This window comes from Eumetopias jubatus, unplaced genomic scaffold (genome assembly GCF_037043125.1).
Source record: "Eumetopias jubatus isolate StellerSeaLion01/CBP00866 unplaced genomic scaffold, mEumJub1_p1.0 scaffold_17, whole genome shotgun sequence".
Taxonomy (NCBI): domain Eukaryota; kingdom Metazoa; phylum Chordata; class Mammalia; order Carnivora; family Otariidae; genus Eumetopias; species Eumetopias jubatus.
In genome coordinates, this window is record NW_028274823.1 from 25,363,598 (window position 1) to 25,379,590 (window position 15,993).

The 15,993-nt window shown below is 43.6% G+C and overlaps 1 protein-coding gene across 1 annotated transcript in view; it reads right to left on the reverse strand.

The window, feature by feature from the left end:
- Nucleotides 1–15,993, reverse strand: part of SORCS3 (sortilin related VPS10 domain containing receptor 3) — a 608,461-nt gene that overhangs the window by 240,363 nt on the left and 352,105 nt on the right. The gene's annotated exons all lie outside the window — the stretch shown is intronic.

Sequence of the window (15,993 nt, forward strand, 5' to 3'; positions counted from 1 at the left end):
TCCAATGTCCAAAAGTCCATCTGATTGCCTCCCAAGTATGTTTTTCACATTGAACATGTATGTTTTCTCAGCCTGCTCTAGTTTCTCCATATCCTTTTTTTTTTTAAAGATTTTATTTATTTGAGAGAGAGAGAAAGAGCATGAGTGGGGACAGGAGCAGAGGGAGAGAGACAAGCAGACTCCATGCTGAATGCAGAGCCTGATGCAGGGCTCGATCTCACAACCCTAAGATCATGACTTGAGCTGAAATCAACAGTCAGATGCTTAACCAACTGAGCCACCCGGGTGCCCCTCTCCCCTATCTTTTTCTAACTTTAGCCACCCAACCAAACACCATAGGGAACTTAAATGAAGTAGGAAGAATACCTAACTCTAGGGAAGCAAAAGCCTTGGGAAACTCAAGAATGGGTGTCATGAGGTTTCATTCCTTATGTGCTATTAAAAAGCCTGCCCACCTTCAAGAGATCATGTTCTGAACATTCATGTTGCACTGCAGACCCACAGCACTGGCTCTGGATCTTTGGTTCTCTCAGACAACAGTCTAGATGAGCCTTCCCGGCCACCCTAAGCTACTATTCTCCCATCCTGGCTCTCCCTACTCCCTTCCTTGTGCTATTTTCCTTACAGCAGTTATGACCAACTAATAATATACGTTATTGTTAGACCAGCTATAGCAATAGTTGGCCAACTACATAAAACCAGTTATAATGATAAATGTTATAATTTTATTTTTAATTTGACAGATACGGCAAGCTTCATGATGGGAGAGATTCTGGCTGTCTGTGATTTTGTTTGGTTTGTTTCCTGGTATATCCAGGTGCCTTGAGCAGTGCTTGGGACATAGTCAGTGTGCAATAAATATTGATGGAAAAAGGAAGGGAAATTGGAAGGGAGGAAGAGAAGGAGGGGATGCTGGCCTCAATCTTTCACTGTGCAACCCACACTAGAAAATGATGATCACCCCTGTTGGTCACTAGAGTAGTCCCCCTACCCCTAAAATGTGGTGACAAATGACCTCAGCTCAGATATGCATAGAGAATGTCCCAGGTACGGAACGAGCAATTATAGCCATGTAATAAAGGTAAGAACTGTGTTAACCTTAAAACACCATAATCAATAGAAAAGAATGAACTACAGATACGCACAACCACAAGGAGGAATGTGAGAGTCCCTGTGCTTTAGTGAAAGAAGCCAGGCACACACAAAAAGCAAATACTGTATGATTCCATTTGTATAAAGTGCAAACTAATCAATAGTGATAAAAAGCAGAGTAGTGTTGGCCTGGGGCTAGAGGTGAAGGAAGGATGCTGTGCAAAGGGGCATGAGAAATCTCTAGTGGAGGAGATAGATATGTTCTGTATCTTGGTGGTGGTTTTGCAACAGCTTACAACTGTCAAAACTCATTGAACTATATAATTTAAATAAATGTGGTTTATTACACATAAATTATTTTTTAATAAAGCTGATAAGGAAAAATGCCATAATGGGCACAGGGAGAGGCAGATGGCTCTTTCACTCAGTCTCCCATCCAAGCAACACGAGCATTCAGACTTTGTAGTCATCGGGCCAGACATCTACAATGTGCGATGGCAACTCTGCTGTTTTCTCTAACTTACCCTCCCTCTTTCTCCAGCCATGGCTCCTCCCCCTGAAATGAAGAAATCCTCTAACAGGATCCCATGCATGCAACAGCTCCACTCGCTCATCCATCCCGTTAACTGTGTGGCCACAACAGACACTGCACCATTTGTCACTGCCTAAGATTGAACTAACACTATTTGGGCAAAGGCAGCCGAAACCCCCAACATCTCTATGGAGAATCTCACTTGGACCCTAGCCTGCCCTTCCTGTTCTCTTAGAAGTGTTTAAACATCAGAAAAGTACTACAGGAAAAAAAAAATTTGGAAGTATACTTCCAACAGAAAGATTTTTCATTTAAATGCACTTTATTGTGTGATGTATTCCTTTAATTAAAGTGTGTGTCTGGGTGCATTGGTTGCTATTACAGTGCAATCCCTCATGTTTATTGAATGCAAGAGTAGCTGGGGCAATGCGGTGGAAACTTACATATTAGCTGGAGTGGAACTTAAAGCGGTAGTTCCCTGATCTTTTGAGCTTCTAAGAAGTAGATAATCTTCAAGGTGATTTTGGTTAATGGCCAAGTATGATGAGATGTCCTCTATCAATCTGAATAGGTGTGGTCTGAAAAACCAATTCCTTTTTCCAAATACCTTGCTTGGTTCTGTCCTGTTGTCTATCTCAGATTGCATCCTTCATTTCCAGAAAGAAACACTGAACCCCGGGCCAAGGAACAGCAGGTGCTGGATGGTTTCTACAATCTTCAAAAGCTGGTACAGGGAAGTGCAATTAACAATCTGGGACATTGATATGATACTCTATGGTTTACAAAACACCTTGGTGTTTCTTCTTGGACTCCCCTTAAGGAGCTTTTGAAGTCAGGATCATAACCTCCCATAGCAACTTAAGAACCAAGACTCAGAGGATAAATGAGGCCCCCAGTTGCACAGAAACCCAGAGAGATGCATTGGATCTACGCCTCTGAGTCTGAGTCTGGTGCTTTTTCCACCAGCATGGAGCTGACATGCAGGATTGTTCCGCTTCTGCCAAGAGTTACAACTGACTTAGGGAACACTTTCTGGGTTTCAGTCTTGTCACACGTAAACAGAGCTATTTCAACATCCCTTCAGTTCTTAAATTCCAAGAGTCTTTTATATATGCTTCCATAAATTGAGAAATGGGAAACCAGAGGAAAGGGTGTTTCATATCCTGATCACCTGGAAGGCTGGTTAATTTTCTTCCCAGTCAGGGCCCTGTTATACCATGAAGAAAAACTCACCCTTTCCTTTAGCATCATTTCTGGTTTTTCTCTCAAACTTACTGAGAAAAAAAATGTCATCATAAAAGTATCAGACTTAAAAAAATCAATCCTTAATCAATAACTCCAATAGATCACTGTTTTCATTTCCCCATGGTCTCTGTCAGGCCTTGCCAACCTTTGTCTACACATTTCCATGCTGATATGTCATCTCGCTGCTGTTTCACAGGGAATAAGATACATCCTTGTGTTCTTCTTTCTGGTTAAAATTGTACCTCCTGCTAAACTTTTTCTCTCCACTTGGATTGTAAGCCTCTTGAGAACAGACACCTTAAATGTCACCTCTTTGGATGTACCTTGGCATTTACTGTTTACTGCTAGAAGCATAGAAGGACTCGACACACATTTATAGTATGTTTCTCTCCTTCTTGAATTTGTCCTTCCACAATTAAAACTGTGCTTTCTTTTTCAGATTCTCCTAATAGAATTACTTTCTCATTTAGGCTCTGGCCTCTCTCTCAGTATAGTGGTAAGTTACTTACTTCTCCATGCCATATACTTAATTCTTCAGTATCCAAATTACAAAAACAACAACAACAACAAAAAAAAAAACACCAAGCTTACCAGGTTATCGTGAGATACAAAGCACATGGAAGCACTTAACACCATATCTGGAATATAGAAGGTGCTCAATAAATACGTGCCAGCTGTGAGAATATGAACACTACGTGTCTCTGTTTGTAGTCTCTCAAAATTAAAGGGGTGAGGGGAAGAAGAAAAAAAAATAATATGCAGTCAAAACTTGCTTCAATGCTACCTTCTTGAACCCACCCAACATTGTTCTGTCAGTAACATTCAGTAAGATGGGCAGCATCCTCTAAAAATATCTTGGCTATGAAGTATCTCACCACCACCTCTTCCGATAGCACAGATGCAACAAAAACCATAGCTCAAGCATCAAATCATAGTTTAAAGCCACATCAGAGAGCTAGATGCATCCAGAATGGTGTGACAGCCTTCACATTCAGCCAGGTTTGAATATATTTCCTTGATCAGGGGCTGTTGATGGGAAGAAGGTCCTTTCATGGAGAATTACTACTAGACATCAATGAAATGTGGACCTTCATCCAAGAACTGGTTATTGGGTATTTAGTATGTGCCGGGCACTAGGGGATTCACACAAGAAAAGACAAGGTGTCTTCTCCACTGTTGCTCACAGAGCAAAAAGTAGTGGTTATAACATAAAGTGGTAGATGCTAAGATGGACATGTGTCTGCAACAATTGGAAGAGACCTAGGACAGCCTGGTAGAAATCAGAAAGGCTTCCCAGATACTTCAGCTGAGAGAGAGTTTGCTAAACAGAAATTACACTATGCAACCAGAATCATGCTTTGCCAATGACTTCCTTCCCCATCCTCTCTAGCTACCTGTTTCTTTTTTCTATTTTCTAGGCCAGCCTAAAATCTCTCCTTCTCTATGACACAGCCAATCATCTCAGCACAGAGGGACTTCTTCCCTGGAAGGAGATCTCCATACTTCTAGATTTCTAGCTGTTGTCCTGATTTCAAATTTACGTCCTTCTACTTCTGAGCTCTTGGGGCAAGGTCATCATCTGGGGTTGCTCATCATTTTATGTCCTGCACAAAGCACCTGTCTGGTAGCACTCCTATAAATAGACAACCAATGAAAAATCATCCCAACAATGGCTCTTGTTATGAAATGATCTTATGCCATGATTGTTTTTGGTTCAGAAAGCATGTTTGCAAGTATACCACTGACAGACAGGCAGGTGGTTTTGAATCCAGCTTCTGCTGCTTCACTCACTGTCCCTTCCTCACAAATTATACTCCAACATTCACCTTGGAAAAGTTACTCATGCCTTCTAGGCATTCATTTGTTCACCGGTTTGTTTGTGTCTTTCTTGGGGGGCCGGAGTGGCAGGGGTAGGGATAACAGTGGTACTTTTCTCACAGTGTTATAAAAATTAAATGATATTCTGAATGTAAGATTTTGATACAGTACCTGGAACATAGCTATTAATATTTACTGGCATCACCTGGTATCATTCATTACTGCTATGTGTGTGTGTGTTATAGGCAATTAGACTATAAAGATCCTTGAGAATAGAAATTATATCACATATTTTTTATATCTCTCATAGCACCCAACAAAGGGCTGCACAGAAAGTTGATTACAAATAATTATTAATTAGAACCCTCAGTTCCAGACTGGAATAACTTCCCTTTCTTTCTTGGGGGACAAGCTGTCAAGGATGGCTCCTCACTAGAGTGAGGATCTTATATAGGACTTTCTCAGGCTCACTCATGCAGTTGGTCAACAGGTGAATCTAAGACACTTGTCCTATGCCAAGCCTTATTCAAGGTACTGAAGTCCCATCCCAGGACTGATGAGCCCAAATCCCTGCCTTTCCGGAACTTTAATTTTAGTGAGAGAGACAAACATGCTACCCAAGAATTAACATGCTGAATGGTGACAACCCGTAATGAAGCAAAACAAAGCAGGATAAATGGTGCCAGGAACAGGTCAGAAAGAACTTGAACTTTACAAAGGTGGTTGGGGAAGGCATTCCTAAGAAGATGGTGTTTGAGCAGAAACATGAAGGCAGTGAGAACCCAAGGCAAGTGAGTAACTTGCATCCCAATGAGCATGCTAGAGAAGGGGACTGGGACAGGGCTGTGTTTGGTGACTGCAGCCAGAGTGGCTGGGACACAGTGAGTACACAGGAGGGCAGTGGGAGGCGGAGTCCAAGCAGCACTGAGGCAGGAACACAGGAAAGATGATGGAGGATCTCATGGGTCACGGAAAAGAGTGAAGGTTTTACTCTGAGCAAGATGGGATCTACCGGTGGCTTTGAAAACAGGAATGACATAATCCTCACATTTTAGTAGATCATTTGGGCTGCTTTATGGAGAATCGAGAGTAGGTGGACAGGGGAGGAAGAGGTTGTAACCCCAACCCATGGGAGGGAGGGGTGATGGCAGCAGGACCCACCAGAGCGGTGGGAGAGGGAATGTTGAGTAGTGGGCTTCTGGATGTGTTTTAAAAATAGAGCCAAAATGATTTGCTTAGGGACTGACAGTAGAATGTGAAACAGAGAGACGAGCCAACACTCCAAAGTATTTTTCCTGAAAAACCAGAAGAACAAATCTGTGAGAGGAGTAAACTTGCAAAGGAGAAGGAACAGAAACCACGTGTTTGATTTTAGAATGGAATATACGGCATATTTAGGAGACATCCATGTTGACAGTCAAGTAGGCATTTGGAGATGAACAAGCGTGGGGTACAGAGGAGAAATGTGGGATACTAATTAGGGCAAATAAATGGCATTTACAACCACAAGCCTAGATGAGATAATGATAATAATAACAGGAATAAATGAGTGAGGACAGAGATGGAAGAGGCCCAAGAACAGTGCCCATGGGCTCTTCAATATTCAGAGATGTCAGGAAGATGAGGCAGATTCGTGAGAGGCTTCTGAGAAGGAGCACCCAGTGAGGAGGAGATATGAAGGAGAATAGTGTTCCCTCCTTCACATAATTCCCCTCCCCTTCCCCCTTTCTCCCTTTCCTCCCCCTCCTCCCCTCCCCCTCCCCCTCCTCCCTCCCCTCCTCTCCCCTCCTCCTCCTCCTCCTGAACACATTTCACTGGCTTTGCTGGACATCTTCTATTCATCTTCTAAATCTCAGCCTTTGTACTCATTTTTCAGAGAGGACTTCCCCAATCTCTAATATAGAAACTACCCCCCCCTCCCCGTCATATCACATTGGTCTTTGCCTCCTTAACACTTTGGGTACGAATCTCTGCAGATACTGCTACACGACACATGGCAATTATTATCACTGCATGTTTTTTCACATGCACACGCACTGAATACCTGTCTTTAGCAAGCCAGTTGCTACCTGCACACAAGGGCCCCATGGATTTCCGTGCACCCACGGTGCACCCAGCCCTGGGCTGCGTGCCCTGCGTTCATTACCTAACTGTAACTGAAGAACCATACTGTGATGTCTGTATAATCCATCCCACTTTAGAGGTACGAAAACTGAAGCTGAGAAAGTTGAGTGAGTGGTCAAAAGAAAAGCCAGGTCTAAGTTAAAGCAGACATCCTTTCCATCCTCGCTGTTAACAACTCAGTAAATATTGGAGGCTGGGCTGCTTAAAGGGCAGCTGATTACAAATGGTGGAAGAAGGAGGAGACTTGATAAGCTAGAGCCTCACATTCCCAGACACGCCCCTACCTTTCCCCATTCTCCCTGCCGACTCCATTACTTCGCACTCACACCACAGAGCTGTCGGCGTCTGCCTATGCTGCTTATTCTCCACGTGTCCTTACTCCACAGCCACTGTCGGCCCCCCCCTAACCTGTCCTTCACCCCTGCAGGGCTCATCCGCCTGGGCTGCATCAGCCCACCTGGCTACCTCCCTGGTGGGTTCAGGCAAACCGGGGCACAGGTAGGAGCTTGGCAGGTTTCTCACCTGCCAAGGTGAAAGAGAGGTCACCACCTGCCTTTCCACCTCCCCGCTCCCTGCCTGCCTGCAGGGGCCCCCACACTTTTGCCATGGGCTCCCTCCAAGCCGATTTCAGCAGCTGGATGCACGCGCCTCCACTCAGCCCCCAGGCTCCCTCCAGGAATGCGTGGAGCCCTTTCCTGCAGCACTGGGTCCTTCAGGCGCCAGGTCCTCGCAGCTTCCTACCGCTGCCTCCTGGTGCTGCCAGCCTGGGTGTCTGGTCGTGCTGTGTTGGTCGCCTTAACCCTGCCTGTCCCTCTGAAAAAGAGTCCCTTCACTCAGTTCTCACCAAAATTCTCAGGAGCACCAATCTTCTCTGGATACAAGGTCAAAGCGCATCCCTTCTTGGCACCGTCCTGCTCGGGCCCGCGCCCCCCACCCCCATCCTGCACAATCCAGGCCAACAGGCCACCCGCAGCCTCGTGCCTGCTCCGACTTTATAGCCATCCACAGCCTGATAAAAATCAATGGAACAAAAACCCAGAGAATCTTTATCACACCGGAGAAATTTCCCATAAGTGCCCTGAAATTGTCCTGATCACCTGTGGTAAAACTTCAGGAAGGTGCGGGGGGGCAGCGGCAGGGAGGCGGGGGGAAGTCTGACATCCACGTGTACACTGGCGGTCATCCCCCTCTTTTCCCTGACGGGATGAAAAATGAAGTGCCCACAAGGAGCGCAGCCTGTCTGAGGACAGAGATAATACCCACCTGTGCTTCCAGTTCTGATGGCTGCGCTGTTTGCATAAACATTTTCAAAACCCCAGCTCCCAAGTGCGCAGGCGGGAGCCCCGCAGCATAAATCAGAGGCCGGTCAGAAGGGCAAGGTAGGGGGCCAGGCACCCAGGCCACGCTCCCGCCTCCGCACACTCGCGCAAGGATGCTGGGTAAGCACAATTAATGACAAAGTGATTTGTACAGTGTATGTAAACACACTAAACACCTTGCTCTGCACATTTATCTGACGTTAAGTGATTAACCAGTTGCATAAGCTAATATTTATACATGACTTGCAAGGTGCCATGCACATTAGGCCCAATTTATCATGGAATCGAAGAATTTGGAAAAGGAGGCAGAGTCCAGGGACATTCTGGCTGGACCCCTACATGCTGTAGATGAGGAAACTAAAGCCCAGAAGGGGACACGAGCAACGCAGGACAGAGCAAGGCAGCTCCGGGCCTGCCTCCCACCACAGTCCTTTTTCTGCCATATTATTACAATAATAAAAATATTATTATTATTATGTTAATCACCATACATCACATCATTAGTTTTTTTCTTTAAATTTTTTTATTGTTATGTTCATCACCAGACATTACATCATTAGTTTGTGATGTAGTGTTCCATGATTCATTGTTTGTGCATAACACCCAGTGCTCCACACGGAACATGCCCTCTTTAATACCCATCACCAGGCTAACCCATCCCCCCACCCCCCTCCCCTCTAGAACCCTCAGTTTGTTTTTCAGAGTCCGTCGTCTCTCATGATTCATCTCCCCATCTGATTTCGCCCCCTTCATTCTTCCCCTCCTGCTATCTTCTTCTTCTTCTTTTCTGCCACATTTTGTTACTCTCTGCAAACAAGGGAGAACAAGGTGTCCACCCCTCTTGGATTCTTGAAAAAAATAAGAATTTCTTCAACTTTCTTGAATTATTCCAGAATAATCACAGCTCACATTTCCTGAGCTCTCACTCGACGCCAGGAAGATACTAAGATCTTAATGGAGTAAATGATTTAATTCTCCCAACATCACTGTGAGATTGATGCCATTATTAAGGAACTGTGATAAAGATTGAAAGCATTGATTCTGGATCGTGACTGTCTGGGTTCCTATCCAGCTCCACCATTAACGAGCTGCATGAGATTTCTGCCCCTGTCTCTCCATCTTTGAAATGAAGATCACAATAGCATTTATCTCATGGGGGTGGTCGTAAATTAATTAATACACATACTGCAGTTATGATGGTGCCTAGAACATAGTGAGTGCTCTATAAGATATTCCCTAGTTTGTTGTTGTACTATGTTCTCTATTTTGCAGATAAGGGCAGAAAGGCAGGCAGATATTTTTTAAACCTACTCAAGAACTCACACAAATACACAGCTGCAAAGAGACAGAGCCAGGTTCCAACCCAGGCCTTCTGATTCTAGAACCAAGTCTTGTTCTCATGGATGCTGTCCAATAGAACTTTCTGTAATGATGGACATGGTTCTGTAGCTGTTCTAACCAATACAGTAGACATCAGCCACATGTGGCTCCTGAGCACTTGAAATGTGGCTAGTGCAACTAAGAAATGGAATTGTTTTGGGCGCCTGGGTGGCTCAGTGGGTTGAGCATCTGACTCTTGATTTCAGCTCAGGACATGATCTCAGGGTCATGAGACTGAGCCCCACATCAGGCTCCATGCTCTTCGGGGAGTCTGCTTGAGATTCTGTCCCTCTGCCTCTCCCCCCACTCACATGCACACTCTCTCTAAAATAAATAAATAAATAAATAAATAAATAAATAAATAAATAAATAAATAAATAAATCTTTTTAAAAAAAGAAATGGAATTGTTTTATTTATTTGGAATTAACTTTATCTTATTTGTGGCTAGCAGTTATTACATTAGACAGCTCGCCTCTTTACTTTTACTTTACTTTTATTTACTTTTATTTTACTGTCCTTATACCCTAGCTCAGTGCCTGACATATGGTAGGCACTCTTGTGTCACTCTGTAGCATATAAACCCTCATTCCCATCTTTCTGATTTTATTGCCTTCATAAGTCTGTCCTCAATAAAGGGTTATTCACCTCAGATGAATTCATAAATGCCTATAGGATGAATGAATAAATAGATGAATGAAACTCTGACCTCAGCCCAGTTGAGAAATGGCTCCATGTGAAGCAGCTGGATCTCCCAATCTCCCCTCCTCTATCATGGTGCAGACACCACTCCACAGCCTGCAGCCTTCTGGCTTCTGTCTACTCTTAAGGAGAGACCAGTGAGCCAAACTCGGAGGCCATAAACGTCCTGAATCACCTGTGACCTAAGTTCCACCTGGGCACACATCTTAGTGTCTAGAAGATAATTTGGATCTTGATGATCTCTCACTTTGATTCTGGCAGTCACAGTCCCCCATGTGGCCCTGGAAATTTCAAGAACCACTTGAAACAGATCCTGCTCTGGTACCTGAAACCTTAAGGATGCCTCACCACGGAGTCTGACCAGTCTCTGTTTGAATCCCAACTCTATCATTTCTGGCTCTTGTACCTTGGGCCACATCAATGTTCTAAAACCTAAGCTGCCTCATTTTTAAAATGGGACTAACATTGAATACTCAAATTGGTGCTTTAAAGGAACTCTCTTTCCTTTAGTGATTGCTTTAAATTCCTGGACTAGAGGAAAATTATCAAAGGTCAAATATCAAAGGTCTTCAGACTCCTCTTTCTCGTTATAGTATTAACCTTATTTTGTCGTGATTTCCAGTGTCTCCCTGCCTAGTGCCAAGACTCCTTCACTGCCATACCTTCCAGCTGACAGATGATCATTTCTACCCAAGGAGGTTCACCTAGGTTGTGCACGTTGGATTCAGCTGCCTCCACCTTTTCTAACTCCCTTATATGTTCCCCAACTGACCAATACTGATCTATAGGTAGGGACATCTCTATACCCCTGTTCAGCAGGAAGAAGTTACAGAAGGTAAGACCTTCCACCTTCAACAACCTTAAAGGTTTAAGGGTCAAAATTGTTCAGGGGGTAGATGATGAGGGAGGACAAGGCTAGCTGAGGACAAAGCACAAGCTGACACCCTGCAAACCCCCCCCCCGCCACTTCATTCCTGGGTGGGAAATGTGTGACATTCCTCCAGGAAGCTCCCAACCATCTGAATGTTAATGCCTTACTAGAGGGAAAAACAACCTTAACTTGATAATGGCAAAGGCCCCCAGTATCTTGTAGGTCCTCTTTAGCATCTGAAAGTTCTTTTGAAAACCTCCCTTTTTCCTCACCCCCAACTCCCAAGTATATAATCAGCCATCCCTCACAACCCTGGTGCAGCAGCTCTTTCTGACCACAGGTCTGCCCTGTGCTTTAATAAAACCACCATTTTGCACCAAAAAAATAATAGATAGATGATAGATAGATAGATAGATAGATAGATAGATAGATAGATAGATGATAGGATTAACAGTGCCCTTTCCCGAAGGGTTGAGACATTGAGTATGAAGAGCTTCGTGCAGCGCCCAGTGTGTTATCTGTGTTCCTGAAAGAATGTCCTGCCTCCCCCTACAAAGCTACAATGACCTCGTCCACCTCCTCTAATTGACCTGTCCTAACTGAGCCTTCCTTTCAGTGATTTTCCCCTGATGGGGTTCGATAGGCAATTCCCAAAGAAAACATGTATTCAAAGGGTGAGCATAAAGCCGGACCTGATCCCACAATTTTGCATAAATTTTTCAAATGGGAAGAGCAATTTCAAGGAAAATTTTGGATAATCTCCATCACCATCAGAAAGCACTTCAGTGCCTATGTGCTAGTGGTGTTCAAAGAAGAGGACAGAACCACAGTTCTGCCCTCCAGCTCTGCTTCAGAGAGTCCCTTAAACACAATCTGTTCTCTTTAGAAAATTGCTAACCCCAATGATTTTCTTAGTCCTTACCGCTGTAATAGCATTTGATTCTTCTCCAAATCTTGAACCACTCTCCTTCCCTAAATTCCATGGCACTGCTCTTTCCTAGTTTTCTTCCTACTTCTACCAACGTCCTTCCTTTGTCTTCTTTGCTGGCGGCTGTACAACTCTATTCTGCCACTTATTGGCTGTGTAGCCTCTGAAAACTCACCTAACCATCCTGAACCTCGGTACCATCCATGAAATCAAGGTAATGATACCTAGCTCATAGTGTTAGCTTGAAAATTATACAGGAGAGTGTGGGGCCACAACTGAATGGGACCCCAGCTCTTAACAAACATTTTGACATAGTAAATAAAGAAAAATTCAAAATCTTAAATAATTTCTGAGTTTGAAAGGAAATTCCTACATGTCAAAATCAAACTGAGAACTCAAAATCAAAGTGGTAAATGGCAATTGTGATCTGTGGTGTTTCGTGAAACACATATAGGCTCTGGGAACCAAGGGGAGGGTTCTAATAGCTACACAAGGAAAAGATTCTTGTCTTTATGCCCTACAAGGTAAATAGCTGGAAACAGTGCATATATAAATTTTGAAGTGTTATCAGATACATGACATGGAGCCTTGAAATATGTGGGCCACTATCTAGGGAAGCAGAAACAAACTGCCTTCTGATTAGAGCCTTTAATTAGGGTGGGGGAGATGGGAAGAGTCACTTGAGAGAAGACAAAACCCAAGGCTAGCTACAGCTCTGAATCTGAAGTTTCAATGTATATGACTTGCATGATGCAGAAATCTACCAGAGACAAATATGTATAAATTTGTCTATGTCCACTGATACTCCTAGAGCTCAAGCAAAAACAAAACCACCCAGAGGTTATTTTATAAATCCAGAGCATCTTGTAAAAAAGCAGACTAGGCAAGATGAACTAACCCTTAAGAGGCACACACAACCACACACACACACAAACCACTATGAGGTTTGAAATTAATGGAACTAATGAATGAGTCAGAAAGAGGCTGGAAGAGTAAAACTAGCCCAAGTAAAATATTTAGCACCTTAACACAATGCTTAGTATATATTAGGTATTCACTAGTTCCTATTCTTAGTTTTAGACATTTATTTTTGGCTTTGCTATATATCATTCACTGATTGATCCACTGACTCATTCATTTATTGAGTCATTCATTCATTCAGCAGGGGGGTGCAGGACCAGAACTGAGTTTTAGGATGACTATACTCTATGCTACCACCATATTGATTCACTACTGCAAAAAAATGATTAAAAAAATCAGAAGCAATAATGGAGGACCAGGGACCAAACAAGAGGAAGGGAGGTCCAAGGGAAAGGAAATTCTTCTGCCTACCACAGGAGGGTGGCCATGTGGTTAAAAAATAAAAAAAGGATGAGAGAAGAAGCATAGTGGGAAAGAGCTGGGAACCACTTAGGAATGCCCAGCTCTACCAGTGGACTCTAATGGGCTAGATCCATGACCTGAAGCCAAAGTTTAGGCATAAAAGGCATTCTTCCAAACTTTCTGTGTGTGCTTTTTAACAGACCAACAGTTGGACCACTGGGACATGAACCCTCCAGCCTTACATCGATAGGGCCACAGTTCAGCATGTTCAGATGTTACCACGTGTCTTTTATGACGATAGTTCTGGAGAGGACAGGAGTAAGACAAGTCCTGAGGCTCTGTCACCTAGTTGAAGGGCTTTCTTAAGGAGACTGGGGGGACTTGTGGGTTTCAAAGAACAGAGCGTCTGAACAAGGTAGAACATAAAGGGAAACTACTTCCAGTGGAAACTAAAAGAGAGAAAATTTTCATTTTTTTAAAGATTTATTTATTTGAGAGAGAGACAGAGAAAGAGAATACAGTGGGGAGGAGCAGAGGAAGAAGGAGAGAAACCCAAGCAGAGTCTGTGCTGAGCATGGAGTCGGATGTGGGGCTTGATCCCAGGACTCCAAGATCACGACCTGAGCTGAAACTAAGGGTCAAACACTCAACTGCGCCACCCGGGCGCCCTGAGAAAACTTTAATTTTACACGTAAGGCCTTTGCTAGTAATCAGAACTCTCCAAAACCAGAACTGGCTGCTTTGAGGGACTGAGCTCCCTGAAACTGGAGGTGTGTAAACAGACGCTGTGTAGCTGCTGGCCAGAGCTAAAATATGAAGGATTGGGGAGTTGGACTCAAGACCTGTTCAGCTCAAAATTCTATAAGAATTAATTAAGAAAATAAAAAGCAGAGAGGTTAAAAGAGGCAAAACAACTACCAAAATATTTACCAGTGAGATTATGTACAATGAACTCCATATCTAGAAGTATTAATAAAAACAGAGTTTAATTAAAGAAACAATAAGTATGGTTTTTATTCTCTCCCCATTTCATTCTGTAGCAGAGTGTGAGTTCATGCACACACACATAAGCCATCCAAGGAACACCACCAAGAGACACTGGCACAACTGAAATGCTAAAAATGTCATAGTTCGCACATTGTCATAAATTTCCTCCTCTGTGTGTGTCTCCATGATAAAGAGAAAGAGTTGGATAATCTGAGCACTGCTGTCTTCAACTCTGTAATTAGAGAACATGGACCCTGATGAATTGCAAATGGAGTCAGAAGCCCAGCTTGTGACTTAATGAGCAAAGACAGCCCAGTCAAAGACGTCCACACTCCATATTAATCAATGGCTGACGATTTCTGCTGGGAGACTGTCCTTAATGATATATGGTCCTATTAGCCAACTATTACCCAGTCGGCCTCTTTTGCCTGAGACCTCTGGCCTTTCGAGTTCTGAGTCTGGACAACTAGGCATTAAGGAGACTGAAGTTCCAAAGAATCTTGGCAGATAACTTCACCCAAGAGAATATACCCCCTGAAGTCTTAGAGAAGTTAAAATTCAAAGTAGCAAAAGAAGAGGAGATTTAAAAGGAAGCACATAGCTGCCCCAAGGAGAAGAAAATTGAAGTTAGCTCAGCCAGTTCAGACACCAAATCATATGAAAAGTGGTGTCATCTACTCAGCTGTGGAGCCTGGCAGCAGGCAGAACTGATTTCTGCCAAGCAGAGATGTCACATAGAGGAGGGACTTAGCATATCCATAACACCTGCTCCCACAGGACTCTCGCAACACACCTGTGAGCTCTCCATCGTTATTATCATTCTACAGAAAATGAAGCAGGCTCAGAGAGGTTATGGCATCCACTCAAGGTAACACATCTGGAAGAAGAGAAACATAGCATGAAATTTACGATTTTTGAGTCCAAGTCCAATTCTCTTCCCAGGGCCTAGTACTACTTTTCCCTCAAGGAGGCCCATTTTCAGCTGCATATTAACTATGAGATGTCCTCTAAAGTACTGATTCTTCTTAACTGAGGCTCTTTCTTCATAACTGACCTGTCACCAAGTACACATTGGGCATACTTGTACATAAGTACACTTAGGAGGTTCCTTTTTTTGGTGAAATCCCCTCATCCTCTAAAACTCAGATCCCTCCCTCCCCCAATATTCTGCAGGCTTCAAAGACCCTTCCCTGCTGGTGACTTCAGACAGTTCCTAAGGTTCCAATGGCACCGGATGCGATAAACAGTTCATGACTTTTTACCTCACACCAGACTGAGCTACTTCAGGGAAGGTCTGAGTCTGATTCATTGTTATAGCCACACAAACACTGCATATAATTATTTAAACCCTTCAAGTCCTCAGTGAAGGTTTGCAGAATGGAAAGGTAGGCTCTGGCAGGAAGAAATCAGGGTCTCATTACAGAGTCAAGATGTACACATGAAACAAAAGTTGAAGAATGGGAAATGATTAAATGCTAAACTGTGTCAAGGATTTTAACTGCTATAGAGCTAATCTCCAAGGGACAGTCCCCAGAAAACAAAAAACACACATCTATATCTCCCCTGTCCTCAATCTCTGATGTGCCTTCTCCTTTCAAGGACTGGAAGCATCCACAAAGGGCTCTTTCCAATGACTACAGTAGAGGGGTGTTAGAGTCAGGTTATCGCCTGGTC